Here is a 14,762-nt window from a genome sequence, read left to right on the forward strand (position 1 = left end):
GCTAGCAAGCCCCTTCACTTTCAAAGAATTTATTTGCAGCCCTGCATCAAGGAAGCCCTTTGCATGTTTTACCTTAGCACTGTAATAAGAGGGCTAGCTTGCTGCTTCCCCACTTTTTCCCAGAATATCGCCTTGCTGGTCAGTAACAGCCTTGTGTAACTCAACTGGTGGTGGCAGCAGTCAAGGTGTTCCAGCCTACAGGAACATCAGGCGGTTCCCTAGCAGGATACTGCCTCCGCCTGAGCTGGAGCCGAGTCAGTTGCCTGGAAGGCTGAGTTTGACACACAACTGATTTTGACCAGGCCAAACTGACCTGTTGCAATAGGTCTGGACATTGTCCAGATTTCCTCTGTTGGCCAGACCACAACTAGCTGGAGGTGGCCAAAGTCCAGCAAAGCGTGTTGGCTTTTTACCCTTTTGTCTTTCTGCCGTGCCAGCTGCATCTTTTGTGAGATGGGGAAGGATGACAAAGCATATTAGTACAGATCAAAGGCGGTTTTGTAGCACTCTGTACAGCGTACACACATCGGGTTCACAGAAAAGTCAAATGCCTCATGGAAACAGGGCACGAGTATGACAGATATTCTTCTGTGACTTTAAGGATTACAGGGCATGTTCTTCCCTGGCAAGGAGAGCCAGACCGCAGACCGGATTTAATATTAACCAGGAGACTTCTGTACGATTTCGAATGGCGGATGAGCCTTGAAGAGTTGGGACAACAGCCTAGGTTAATAAAAACGATAACACGTTTTATTATAAAGCACTTCACGCTCCACTTGTGACTTTTGCAAGCATTGTAAATAACAGGTGTTCCCATTACCAGATCTTATGGGATTAAGGCTTGTGCACTACAGAACTCTACAATTTTCTGGAGTAAATATTTAACTCTCAAAGTCAGCCTGCCAGTTTAAGAGCAATAGTTTATAGGCATTTTGGGAAAGTGCCAAGGGTGTAGATTCTTTTGTAAAAGTGGGATGATAGGATGAGTTGAGCAAAATGACCCTTTCTGCCTCTGCGAAGGAAAAAGGAGTGACCAAAGCAATGCAACTGAAAGCATCAGTATGTCCAAATCAATAACATTGACTATGGAAGGGTTTTAAATTGGACCTTGTGTCTGATGGACACTTTGTAGGTGATTCCTTGCCAAGCACCCATCTGACACAAAGTGCCTGATGACATGTTCCCTAGGGTCACCTATACACTATCTCTAAGGTCCTACCGAGAGAGGTGTGACACACCTCCTTTCCCGTCTTTTGGAAGAACCAAGCAAGGCACACCTGATGTGTTTGATGAGCCACTTCTCTGGGCACTCGTATTTTTGCAACCACAAAATGTTCCTTTGGGTGAGACAGCGCACACATGAGATACACTTATTTAAGTGTGAAAAAGGCCACTCTAATGAAAGAGGTCTGTGCTGCATACTGACCTAATCTGCCATAACACCTTACCCCTAACAAACCTGGTTGCCAAGCATTTTATAGTCCAATCAATCGCCAATGTCTCAATCCCATTCTTACACCTCTAGCTCTTCCTCTCCTAATCTGTCCCCCAACTGCTCACAAGCATGCTGACTCATACATCCTAGAATCTTACAACACTCCCATCACTCCTCAAACTGGCCCTAACTCTGATCATGAGTTGCATATTGTGATTTTAAATATTGACCCACAAGAATACTGATTGCAGAATATTCCACCGTTATATAATCAAGGATTTAAGAATAGTAAATCTCTGCAAACCTATATGTACTTATCTTGACAATTTTGTGGGAGTTGATAATCTGGAGTCAATATTTTATTGGGTCGATATTAGCACCTCAGAACTATGGCAGTACACCATGCAACTTCAACCTCCACAGCATACATCAAGTGCCGTCTTAACGCATGGGCAAGTTGGGCAGTTGTTCAGGGGCCCCATGCTAATCTAAGCAGAGACCAGAATTTAACAAGGGGTGGCTCCTCCACAATTATTTCTGTGACTGGTTGTGTAGGCAGTGCCCAGTGCACTGGTTTGCCCGGGGGCCTATAATGCTGTTAAAACTGCCCAGAATACATCCAAAACGTTCTGTAGTTTATCTGTTCCATAGTGGTGGTACAGTAGTCAAACTTTACATCCAATATAAATACCCAAATGTTACACAATGAAAGGCGGGTAAAATTAACTAACACTGATTTATTGAGTGCACAGGAAAAGGGAAGTAGAGGAAGCCTGAAACTAGTTAATCTCACATAATCCCAACTCACCACCCCTCCCTGCCAGTGGTCTCCTTGGCTCCTAGCAACAAGTACCATTTGCTTATTTAGTGTGGACGGGTGAGTCGGAGATGCGGCGAGTGCAAGGCAAGTGGTTTTATTTATTTATTTATTTAATTTTACCTATACTGTAGTCGGTCAACTCCCCCCCACCATGCACCCCCTCCAATACCTGTGCCGGCCGCCCCAGTGAAAGGCATTAGTGAGGTCTGCATAAAACAAGAGAAAATTACCATACAGTATAATGTTGAGCTAGATTTGATGAAAGACACAGTAACTGGTGGGAAGGTAGAAGAGGATAACAAATGCATTAAATGAGCAGCACATGTTTGTTTAGGGCTCATGGGGGTTGGGGTTGTCTTTAGGGCTTGGGGGGGGGGGCAGGGTAATGTTTAGTGCTCAGGGAGGTGAGGATGTGTGTGATGTTTTCCGCACATCCCTTTACCAGTCATGCCTTTTACTCTGGATGCATGGTAAAGGCATCAGTGGTAAAGAAATGCGTTGTTCAGACGCATTCAATGTTCGGGCAGCCTTGTTAAGGCATGTGTGGTTTAGCCAGGCGAGCTTCTGTCATTCAACCTTACTGGTGTCTGGTGACGGGGTGTTGTCAATGGTGAAGCCCAAGTATTTCAGAGAGCAGTAGAGAGACAGTGTTGGATATCATCAATTCTTAGGATATTTGGGAGTACGGTGTTACGTGTTGTTGTGCTCAGGGGAGATAATGGTGAACATTTATTTGGGAAATTTAGCAGGAGAGCAGATGGTTGGACTCACCTTTCTTTCTAATGTTCCCTGGGGCATATGTATGAAGAAGTGACAGAGTGAGGCATTTGCTGTCATGGCTTCACGCCTCACTCCGCCCTTTAGAAACCCAAGCAGGCATCATATTTACAAGGATATGGTGAAGCCATGCGCTGCCACTACACTCTGTAGTGTAGTGCCATCGCAGGCACCCTTGCACCATAGTGCAAGGGTGTCTGCATGCAGGGAAGGATTGTTCATGTGCAGGAAGGTGTCCCTTCCTGCACATAAACAATTCTAAAATGCCATTTTGTCACTTTTTATGTGTGCTGCTTCATGCAGCACACATGAAAATCACAAAATTGCATTTTTTTTAAAGATTGTTTTTGTACAGGAAGGAGCACCTTCCTGTACATAAACAATCCTTGGCAGTTTGCTTTTTCCATGTGTGCTGCACAAGGCAGCACACATGGAAAAAGCAAAAACGAGGATAGATTATGCATGTCTCCTCATTTCACCAAATTAAGACCAGGTTTTTACCTGGTCTTAATTTTGGCGATGCCTCCTATGTACGTTGTTGCCCTTGTACATAGGGAGCAGCGTCAAAATCAAATGGTGTTGCGGGGGAACGCCCACTGCAAATCCCAGTGCCCACCCCTTTCACGCTAATCATATCATGAACGGGTGCCTTATTTACAAGGCAGCATTAAGCCATCTTAAGTTGCTTAACGCTGCCTTGTAAATAAGGCTAAGCCCCTATTGCCACCAAAACGTTGGAACGTGTGCCCTTCAGTTCTTTCCACATAAAAATTGCTTTAAAATCATATTTTAGCACTTTTGCAGAGAATTATTGCTACCATTCAATTGACAGTTCCCATGCGAGTAAATCTAGATTAAGACTGGCAAAATAAATGCATTGTTTATTCTTGTACTTTGATTCTGTTTTGGAAAGAACTGTGACAACCAACTAGCACTGACTGATAATCCAAGATGTGAGGAAAAATTCAGGGACATGTTCCTGAATTAAATGAGTAAGTGGAGAAGTGTCAACAAGCAGTCACATTATTGTTGTGGACTGAGTTATCCTAATATTCCAGAAGACACTAGCACAATTGGTATTTGGGCTGTTGGAAAAATTACACACAAACTGACAGAAGAACAAAAACAACTTTTAAAACCACTCTTTAATCATGGAGGCAGTTGCACAAGAAGACAAGCGGTGCTGGCTTGTTTTGCTCCGGAGACCCGCAGCTAAACTGTTGCCCGGTGTAGTTCTTTTTTTTAAGTTCAAAAGAATTTTATTAGACAAAAGAAAAACAGGGTGTCAATACAGAGTACATGAATAATTCAAAAGTGATTAGGGAAAAAGGGAAAAGGAAGCAATAACAATCAATGAATCGATCAACGTAATACAGCAAAATCATTAATAAAAACTAACCACGAGCTTCAAAGCTAAATAAAGGAAAAACTACAATTCTGAAAATATGTTCATGTAAGAATAGAAACATGTAAGGTAATAATGAAAAGAAAAGAAATGCGAAGGGTAATTAAGGGGGTTTGGAGACTTCTTGTTGGGTAGGTGATGGATGAAAGGAACACTTGGCACATATATCAAGGTACAGCGTAATAGGGAGCCATAATCCACACGTTTCGCCGCCATACTAATAGGAAAAACAAAAGCAGTGTCCAACCTGTGATTATGACATACATTGTACCACCACGCTTTAAAGGAGATATTAGAAGTATTTTTCCAATTAATCGTAATCTGTTGAAACGCAACAGCTAACAGTAAATCCACAATACGAACATAAAGTTCTGTTCCCTCCCAGCAAGGAGAAAGGCTTCCTAAAAAGATGTGAATGTGAGAAAAGGGAATGCAAGTGTGGAAAATTACATTAATTTGACCCCATACCTGTAACCAGATAGTATGGACAGAATTACACAGGAACAACATGTGGAATAAGGTGGCATGTGGGGAGGAACACGACCAGCAAACGTCTGGAGTTGAAGAGAACCGTTTATTAAGGTCAAAAGGTATAAAAAGGAGTCTATTATAGATGAAGAATAGGGACTGCGTCAAGGTCGCCGCTCTAGATGACTTGCGGCTCTTAGTCCATATCTTGTCCCACAAAGACACTGACCACGATGTGGCAAGGCCATGTTCCAACTGGTCCTCTACCATAGACTTTGGCCTAATAGATGTATAGTATGGAGGTACTTGTAAATAGCAGAAGCTTTGGAAGTGGTACGCAAGAAGGAATGTAGTCGTGAAGCAGAGGTGGAGGGTACAAAGGGAGCGTGTGTTTGTGAAAGTCGAGTGTAAGTCGCCAGCACCGTCTCCTTAAGTAGGAGATATTTGTGAGCAAAGGATACGGGTAGACGGAAGGCGGAGCAGAGAGTTGAGAAGGGTAGGAAGTTAGAGTGTGAGAATAGTTGTGAAATCCAAATTAATCCTTTTTGCCTCCAGGTTTTCCAGTAAAAGGGTTTGCCATTAATCAGTAAGTGTACATTGTGCCAAATAGTGGACTTGAGAAAGTCAGCAATTGTAACAGTGGGAAGAGAGGTGGAGGATAAAAGTAGTATGCTAGTAAATTTGTGAATGGAAGTGGGAAGTGAGGGTGGTTTGCGTGAAAAAGAAAGATATTCAGCAAAAGAAAAAGGGGAGAGAAAGAGGCACTCAACTTTGGCCCATAAAGGGCAAGGAGAAGCGGGATCCTGTAACCAGAAGGAAGCTTGCCTTAATAAGAATGCCTTTTGATAGGCCGGGAAGTCTTGGACATTAACTCCACCTTCTGATTTGGGGCGTGTTAGTCGAGCCAGGGACATCCTAGACTTTTTATTATTCCATAGAAAGGATGACAAGATCGAATAATCTTCTTGAAAAATTTAGAAGGAATAGGTAATGGAATGTTAGAAATTGTGTAGAGAATTATAGGAGATAGCATCATCTTGATGGTGTCAAGGCGACCCCACCTAGACAAGTAAAGAGGGTGCCATCTAGTTGTTAAATCTGATATTTTTTGGATACATTTATTCAGGCAGAGAGATATTGTGCCTGAAATAGAGGAGGTAAAGTGCAGGCCTAAGTATTTGATGTGGGAAGAACTCCATGTAAAATTAGAGGCACTGAAGTCAGGTTTGAAAGTAAATTTCGTCAAGGGGAGAATCTCGCATTTATCATTATTAAGTTTATAGCCAGATATCAGGGAATAATCCCACACCTCACCAAGGAAAGCGGGAATTGATTCAGTGGGGTTAGAGACGAAAAGTAAAATATCATCTGCGTAAGCAGCAAGTTTAATTTGGGAGTGCATGGCTTGAAAACAATGGATATTAGGATTTTGACGGAGTTTGGACAGGAAAGGCTCCAACGTTAAAAAGAAAAGGGGATAAGGGACAACCTTGACAAACATCTCTACCAAGATCAAAAAAGGAGGAAACCAGGCCATTAGCGCATACTGCTGCGCGCGGATTAGAGTATAGTAGGGAAATCAGGGAAATAAATCTGGGACCGAAACCAAACCATTCAAGAGTATGAAAGTGATAGGACCATTCAACCCTGTCAAACGCCTCTTCGGCATCCAAGGCAATCACCGCGAGGGAATGTTGTGAGCGGGAGGATTTCAATAAAATGTTAAACAAAAGTCTAGTATTATCAGTGATAAATCGACCCTTGACGAATCCGGACTGCTCTTCACCCAAAAGGTTGGGAAGTAAAAGGTCTAACCGCTCCGCTAATGACTTAGCAAACATTTTATAATCGATATTCACCAGAGAAATGGGCCTGTAATTTTTGCAGTATTGGACATCTTTCCCTTCTTTAGGTATGAGGCAAATGTGAGCATCGGAGAAAGAGCCCGAGGATTGACCCAGGTCAACGAATGTGTCTATGAGGGAGTGTAGTTTTGGGATAAGTAATTTCGAAAAGTGGAGGAAAAATTCGCCTGTGAAACCATCAGGTCCAGGGGCTTTGTCCTTTTTGAGGTGTTGGAGTGCAGTGAAGAATTCTAGCTGGGAAATATCAGATTCTAAGTGGGAAAGATCAAGGGGAAAGTGTTCGGGTTTCTGAACAGTAGAGAAAAAATGTGCAAGAGAGTGAGGGGACGGTTGAGTTTCAAAGGAGTAAAGGGTTTTGTAAAAAAGGGAGAATTCAGTGAGAATGTGATCATCTTTGTGCTTGAGAACTTAATTGGTATCATAAATGGATTCAATGTTCAATTTGTTATGTTTGACTTTCAGATAATTGGCTAAAATGTTCCCAGCTTTATTTCTGCCACCGTAAAATTTTGAGCTAGCTTTCAGCAAAAACATAGAGGCGTCTTCCATAGATTTTTTGTTAAAGTTCATTTTAGCGGCCACAAGGGCAGTCAGACTATCTTGCGAGTGTGAAGTAAAATAGGCGTGTTCCAATCTCTTAATTTCTTGAAGGAGATCCCCAGTATATTTGCGAGCAGCTTTCCGTTTTTTCGCCACATAGCCAATTATAAAATCTCTTGCTGCAGCTTTAAAAGCATCAAAAATGGTATGCTTATGGATGGAAGGGGTATCATTAAACAGAAAAAACTCATCAAAAAATGTGGTGAAGGAGGCAGTAAACTTGGGATATAAAATAAGGGTATTATTAAAGCGCCATCTTTTGGGGCCAATGGCTTTAGGGAGTATGTTAACATTAATTGTAACAGGGGCATGATCTGATAATAAAAGTGGACCAATTTCGGCAGATGTGAGAGTTTGAGCAATGTTATGAGTTACAAAGATGTAATCAATCCGCGATTGGGAATGGTGGGAGGGGGAATAGAACGTAAACTCTTTTGACGTTGGATTACAGAGGCCTCAAGCATCAATGAGCTTGTGTTGGGAAATAGCTTGAGTGAAGAGTTTATGAGATTTGTTGGGAATAAACTGGGCGTCAGAATTCCTCTCAACAAAGGGGTCTAAGGGTTGGTTGCAGTCTCCTGCTAGGATGAAGTTGTCGTCAACAAATCGAGTGATGTGTTGAGACAGGTCGCTCCAAAAAATAGGATTACCACCAGTAGGGGCATAGACATTGAGGAGAGAAATTGGAACACCTCTAAGGGATAATCTGACATGTACCCATCTACCGTCAATATCCGACTCCTGAGTAATCAAAGAGTAGGATAAAGACTTACGACATAAAATTGCTACCCCACTTCGTTTACCATCACCCTGAGAATATTAAACCTCACCCACCCATCCCCTCATGAGTTTTGCAGATTCCACGTCCGAACGGTGGGTTTCTTGTAGAAATGCAAAATCAACATTTAATTTTAACAAGGTGAGAGAGAATTCTCTGCCTTTTAATTAGAGAATTACACAAAGTGCCTGATGACATGTTCCCTAGGGTCACCTATACACTATCTCTAAGGTCCTACCGAGAGAGGTGTGACACACCTCCTTTCCCGTCTTTTGGAAGAACCAAGCAAGGCACACCTGATGTGTTTGATGAGCCACTTCTCTGGACACTCGTATTTTTGCAACCACAAAATGTTCCTTTGGGTGAGACAGCGCACACATGAGATACACTTATTTAAGTGTGAAAAAGGCCACTCTAATGAAAGAGGTCTGTGCTGCATACTGACCTAATCTGCCATAACACCTTACCCCTAACAAACCTGGTTGCCAAGCATTTTATAGTCCAATCAATCGCCAATGTCTCAATCCCATTCTTACACCTCTAGCTCTTCCTCTCCTAATCTGTCCCCCAACTGCTCACAAGCATGCTGACTCATACTTCCTAGAATCTTACTACACTTCCATCACTCCTCAAACTGGCTCTAACTCTGAACATGAGTTGCATATTGCGATTTTAAATATTGACCCACAAGAATACTGATTGCAGAATATTCCACCGTTATATAATCAAGGATTTAAGAATAGTAAATCTCTGCAAACCTATATGTACTTATCTTGACAATTTTGTGGGAGTTGATAATCTGGAGTCAATATTTTATTGGGTCGATATTAGCACCTCAGAACTATGGCAGTACACCATGCAACTTCAACCTCCACAGCATACATCAAGTGCCGTCTTAACGCATGGGCAAGTTGGGCAGTTGTTCAGGGGCGCCATGCTAATCTAAGCAGAGACCAGAATTTAACAAGGGGTGGCTCCTCCACAATTATTTCTGTGACTGGTTGTGTAGGCAGTGCCCAGTGCACTGGTTTGCCCGGGGGCCTATAATGCTGTTAAAACTGCCCAGAATACATCCAAAACGTTCTGTAGTTTATCTGTTCCATAGTGGTGGTACAGTAGTCAAACTTTACATCCAATATAAATACCCAAATGTTACACAATGAAAGGCGGGTAAAATTAACTAACACTGATTTATTGAGTGCACAGGAAAAGGGAAGTAGAGGAAGCCTGAAACTAGTTAATCTCACATAATCCCAACTCACCACCCCTCCCTGCCAGTGGTCTCCTTGGCTCCTAGCAACAAGTACCATTTGCTTATTTAGTGTGGACGGGTGAGTCGGAGATGCGGCGAGTGCAAGGCAAGTGGTTTTATTTATTTATTTATTTAATTTTACCTATACTGTAGTCGGTCAACTCCCCCCCACCATGCACCCCCTCCAATACCTGTGCCGGCCGCCCCAGTGAAAGGCATTAGTGAGGTCTGCATAAAACAAGAGAAAATTACCATACAGTATAATGTTGAGCTAGATTTGATGAAAGACACAGTAACTGGTGGGAAGGTAGAAGAGGATAACAAATGCATTAAATGAGCAGCACATGTTTGTTTAGGGCTCATGGGGGTTGGGGTTGTCTTTAGGGCTTGGGGGGGGGGGGCAGGGTAATGTTTAGTGCTCAGGGAGGTGAGGATGTGTGTGATGTTTTCCGCACATCCCTTTACCAGTCATGCCTTTTACTCTGGATGCATGGTAAAGGCATCAGTGGTAAAGAAATGCGTTGTTCAGACGCATTCAATGTTCGGGCAGCCTTGTTAAGGCATGTGTGGTTTAGCCAGGCGAGCTTCTGTCATTCAACCTTACTGGTGTCTGGTGACGGGGTGTTGTCAATGGTGAAGCCCAAGTATTTCAGAGAGCAGTAGAGAGACAGTGTTGGATATCATCAATTCTTAGGATATTTGGGAGTACGGTGTTACGTGTTGTTGTGCTCAGGGGAGATAATGGTGAACATTTATTTGGGAAATTTAGCAGGAGAGCAGATGGTTGGACTCACCTTTCTTTCTAATGTTCCCTGGGGCATATGTATGAAGAAGTGTCAGAGTGAGGCATTTGCTGTCATGGCTTCACGCCTCACTCCGCCCTTTAGAAACCCAAGCAGGCATCATATTTACAAGGATATGGTGAAGCCATGCGCTGCCACTACACTCTGTAGTGTAGTGCCATCGCAGGCACCCTTGCACCATAGTGCAAGGGTGTCTGCATGCAGGGAAGGATTGTTCATGTGCAGGAAGGTGTCCCTTCCTGCACATAAACAATTCTAAAATGCCATTTTGTCACTTTTTATGTGTGCTGCTTCATGCAGCACACATGAAAATCACAAAATTGCATTTTTTTTAAAGATTGTTTTTGTACAGGAAGGAGCACCTTCCTGTACATAAACAATCCTTGGCAGTTTGCTTTTTCCATGTGTGCTGCACAAGGCAGCACACATGGAAAAAGCAAAAACGAGGATAGATTATGCATGTCTCCTCATTTCACCAAATTAAGACCAGGTTTTTACCTGGTCTTAATTTTGGCGATGCCTCCTATGTACGTTGTTGCCCTTGTACATAGGGAGCAGCGTCAAAATCAAATGGTGTTGCGGGGGAACGCCCACTGCAAATCCCAGTGCCCACCCCTTTCACGCTAATCATATCATGAACGGGTGCCTTATTTACAAGGCAGCATTAAGCCATCTTAAGTTGCTTAACGCTGCCTTGTAAATAAGGCTAAGCCCCTATTGCCACCAAAACGTTGGAACGTGTGCCCTTCAGTTCTTTCCACATAAAAATTGCTTTAAAATCATATTTTAGCACTTTTGCAGAGAATTATTGCTACCATTCAATTGACAGTTCCCATGCGAGTAAATCTAGATTAAGACTGGCAAAATAAATGCATTGTTTATTCTTGTACTTTGATTCTGTTTTGGAAAGAACTGTGACAACCAACTAGCACTGACTGATAATCCAAGATGTGAGGAAAAATTCAGGGACATGTTCCTGAATTAAATGAGTAAGTGGAGAAGTGTCAACAAGCAGTCACATTATTGTTGTGGACTGAGTTATCCTAATATTCCAGAAGACACTAGCACAATTGGTATTTGGGCTGTTGGAAAAATTACACACAAACTGACACAAGAACAAAAACAACTTTTAAAACCACTCTTTAATCATGGAGGCAGTTGCACAAGAAGACAAGCGGTGCTGGCTTGTTTTGCTCCGGAGACCCGCAGCTAAACTGTTGCCCGGTGTAGTTCTTTTTTTTAAGTTCAAAAGAATTTTATTAGACAAAAGAAAAACAGGGTGTCAATACAGAGTACATGAATAATTCAAAAGTGATTAGGGAAAAAGGGAAAAGGAAGCAATAACAATCAATGAATCGATCAACGTAATACAGCAAAATCATTAATAAAAACTAACCACGAGCTTCAAAGCTAAATAAAGGAAAAACTACAATTCTGAAAATATGTTCATGTAAGAATAGAAACATGTAAGGTAATAATGAAAAGAAAAGAAATGCGAAGGGTAATTAAGGGGGTTTGGAGACTTCTTGTTGGGTAGGTGATGGATGAAAGGAACACTTGGCACATATATCAAGGTACAGCGTAATAGGGAGCCATAATCCACACGTTTCGCCGCCATACTAATAGGAAAAACAAAAGCAGTGTCCAACCTGTGATTATGACATACATTGTACCACCACGCTTTAAAGGAGATATTAGAAGTATTTTTCCAATTAATCGTAATCTGTTGAAACGCAACAGCTAACAGTAAATCCACAATACGAACATAAAGTTCTGTTCCCTCCCAGCAAGGAGAAAGGCTTCCTAAAAAGATGTGAATGTGAGAAAAGGGAATGCAAGTGTGGAAAATTACATTAATTTGACCCCATACCTGTAACCAGATAGTATGGACAGAATTACACAGGAACAACATGTGGAATAAGGTGGCATGTGGGGAGGAACACGACCAGCAAACGTCTGGAGTTGAAGAGAACCGTTTATTAAGGTCAAAAGGTATAAAAAGGAGTCTATTATAGATGAAGAATAGGGACTGCGTCAAGGTCGCCGCTCTAGATGACTTGCGGCTCTTAGTCCATATCTTGTCCCACAAAGACACTGACCACGATGTGGCAAGGCCATGTTCCAACTGGTCCTCTACCATAGACTTTGGCCTAATAGATGTATAGTATGGAGGTACTTGTAAATAGCAGAAGCTTTGGAAGTGGTACGCAAGAAGGAATGTAGTCGTGAAGCAGAGGTGGAGGGTACAAAGGGAGCGTGTGTTTGTGAAAGTCGAGTGTAAGTCGCCAGCACCGTCTCCTTAAGTAGGAGATATTTGTGAGCAAAGGATACGGGTAGACGGAAGGCGGAGCAGAGAGTTGAGAAGGGTAGGAAGTTAGAGTGTGAGAATAGTTGTGAAATCCAAATTAATCCTTTTTGCCTCCAGGTTTTCCAGTAAAAGGGTTTGCCATTAATCAGTAAGTGTACATTGTGCCAAATAGTGGACTTGAGAAAGTCAGCAATTGTAACAGTGGGAAGAGAGGTGGAGGATAAAAGTAGTATGCTAGTAAATTTGTGAATGGAAGTGGGAAGTGAGGGTGGTTTGCGTGAAAAAGAAAGATATTCAGCAAAAGAAAAAGGGGAGAGAAAGAGGCACTCAACTTTGGCCCATAAAGGGCAAGGAGAAGCGGGATCCTGTAACCAGAAGGAAGCTTGCCTTAATAAGAATGCCTTTTGATAGGCCGGGAAGTCTTGGACATTAACTCCACCTTCTGATTTGGGGCGTGTTAGTCGAGCCAGGGACATCCTAGACTTTTTATTATTCCATAGAAAGGATGACAAGATCGAATAATCTTCTTGAAAAATTTAGAAGGAATAGGTAATGGAATGTTAGAAATTGTGTAGAGAATTATAGGAGATAGCATCATCTTGATGGTGTCAAGGCGACCCCACCTAGACAAGTAAAGAGGGTGCCATCTAGTTGTTAAATCTGATATTTTTTGGATACATTTATTCAGGCAGAGAGATATTGTGCCTGAAATAGAGGAGGTAAAGTGCAGGCCTAAGTATTTGATGTGGGAAGAACTCCATGTAAAATTAGAGGCACTGAAGTCAGGTTTGAAAGTAAATTTCGTCAAGGGGAGAATCTCGCATTTATCATTATTAAGTTTATAGCCAGATATCAGGGAATAATCCCACACCTCACCAAGGAAAGCGGGAATTGATTCAGTGGGGTTAGAGACGAAAAGTAAAATATCATTTGCGTAAGCAGCAAGTTTAATTTGGGAGTGCATGGCTTGAAAACAATGGATATTAGGATTTTGACGGAGTTTGGACAGGAAAGGCTCCAACGTTAAAAAGAAAAGGGGATAAGGGACAACCTTGACAAACATCTCTACCAAGATCAAAAAAGGAGGAAACCAGGCCATTAGCGCATACTGCTGCGCGCGGATTAGAGTATAGTAGGGAAATCAGGGAAATAAATCTGGGACCGAAACCAAACCATTCAAGAGTATGAAAGTGATAGGACCATTCAACCCTGTCAAACGCCTCTTCGGCATCCAAGGCAATCACCGCGAGGGAATGTTGTGAGCGGGAGGATTTCAATAAAATGTTAAACAAAAGTCTAGTATTATCAGTGATAAATCGACCCTTGACGAATCCGGACTGCTCTTCACCCAAAAGGTTGGGAAGTAAAAGGTCTAACCGCTCCGCTAATGACTTAGCAAACATTTTATAATCGATATTCACCAGAGAAATGGGCCTGTAATTTTTGCAGTATTGGACATCTTTCCCTTCTTTAGGTATGAGGCAAATGTGAGCATCGGAGAAAGAGCCCGAGGATTGACCCAGGTCAACGAATGTGTCTATGAGGGAGTGTAGTTTTGGGATAAGTAATTTCGAAAAGTGGAGGAAAAATTCGCCTGTGAAACCATCAGGTCCAGGGGCTTTGTCCTTTTTGAGGTGTTGGAGTGCAGTGAAGAATTCTAGCTGGGAAATATCAGATTCTAAGTGGGAAAGATCAAGGGGAAAGTGTTCGGGTTTCTGAACAGTAGAGAAAAAATGTGCAAGAGAGTGAGGGGACGGTTGAGTTTCAAAGGAGTAAAGGGTTTTGTAAAAAAGGGAGAATTCAGTGAGAATGTGATCATCTTTGTGCTTGAGAACTTAATTGGTATCATAAATGGATTCAATGTTCAATTTGTTATGTTTGACTTTCAGATAATTGGCTAAAATGTTCCCAGCTTTATTTCTGCCACCGTAAAATTTTGAGCTAGCTTTCAGCAAAAACATAGAGGCGTCTTCCATAGATTTTTTGTTAAAGTTCATTTTAGCGGCCACAAGGGCAGTCAGACTATCTTGCGAGTGTGAAGTAAAATAGGCGTGTTCCAATCTCTTAATTTCTTGAAGGAGATCCCCAGTATATTTGCGAGCAGCTTTCCGTTTTTTCGCCACATAGCCAATTATAAAATCTCTTGCTGCAGCTTTAAAAGCATCAAAAATGGTATGCTTATGGATGGAAGGGGTATCATTAAACAGAAAAAACTCATCAAAAAATGTGGTGAAGGAGGCAGTAAACTTGG

The sequence above is a fragment of the Lissotriton vulgaris genome, chromosome 7, assembly GCF_964263255.1.
Source record: "Lissotriton vulgaris chromosome 7, aLisVul1.2, whole genome shotgun sequence".
Classification (NCBI taxonomy): Eukaryota; Metazoa; Chordata; class Amphibia; order Caudata; family Salamandridae; genus Lissotriton; species Lissotriton vulgaris.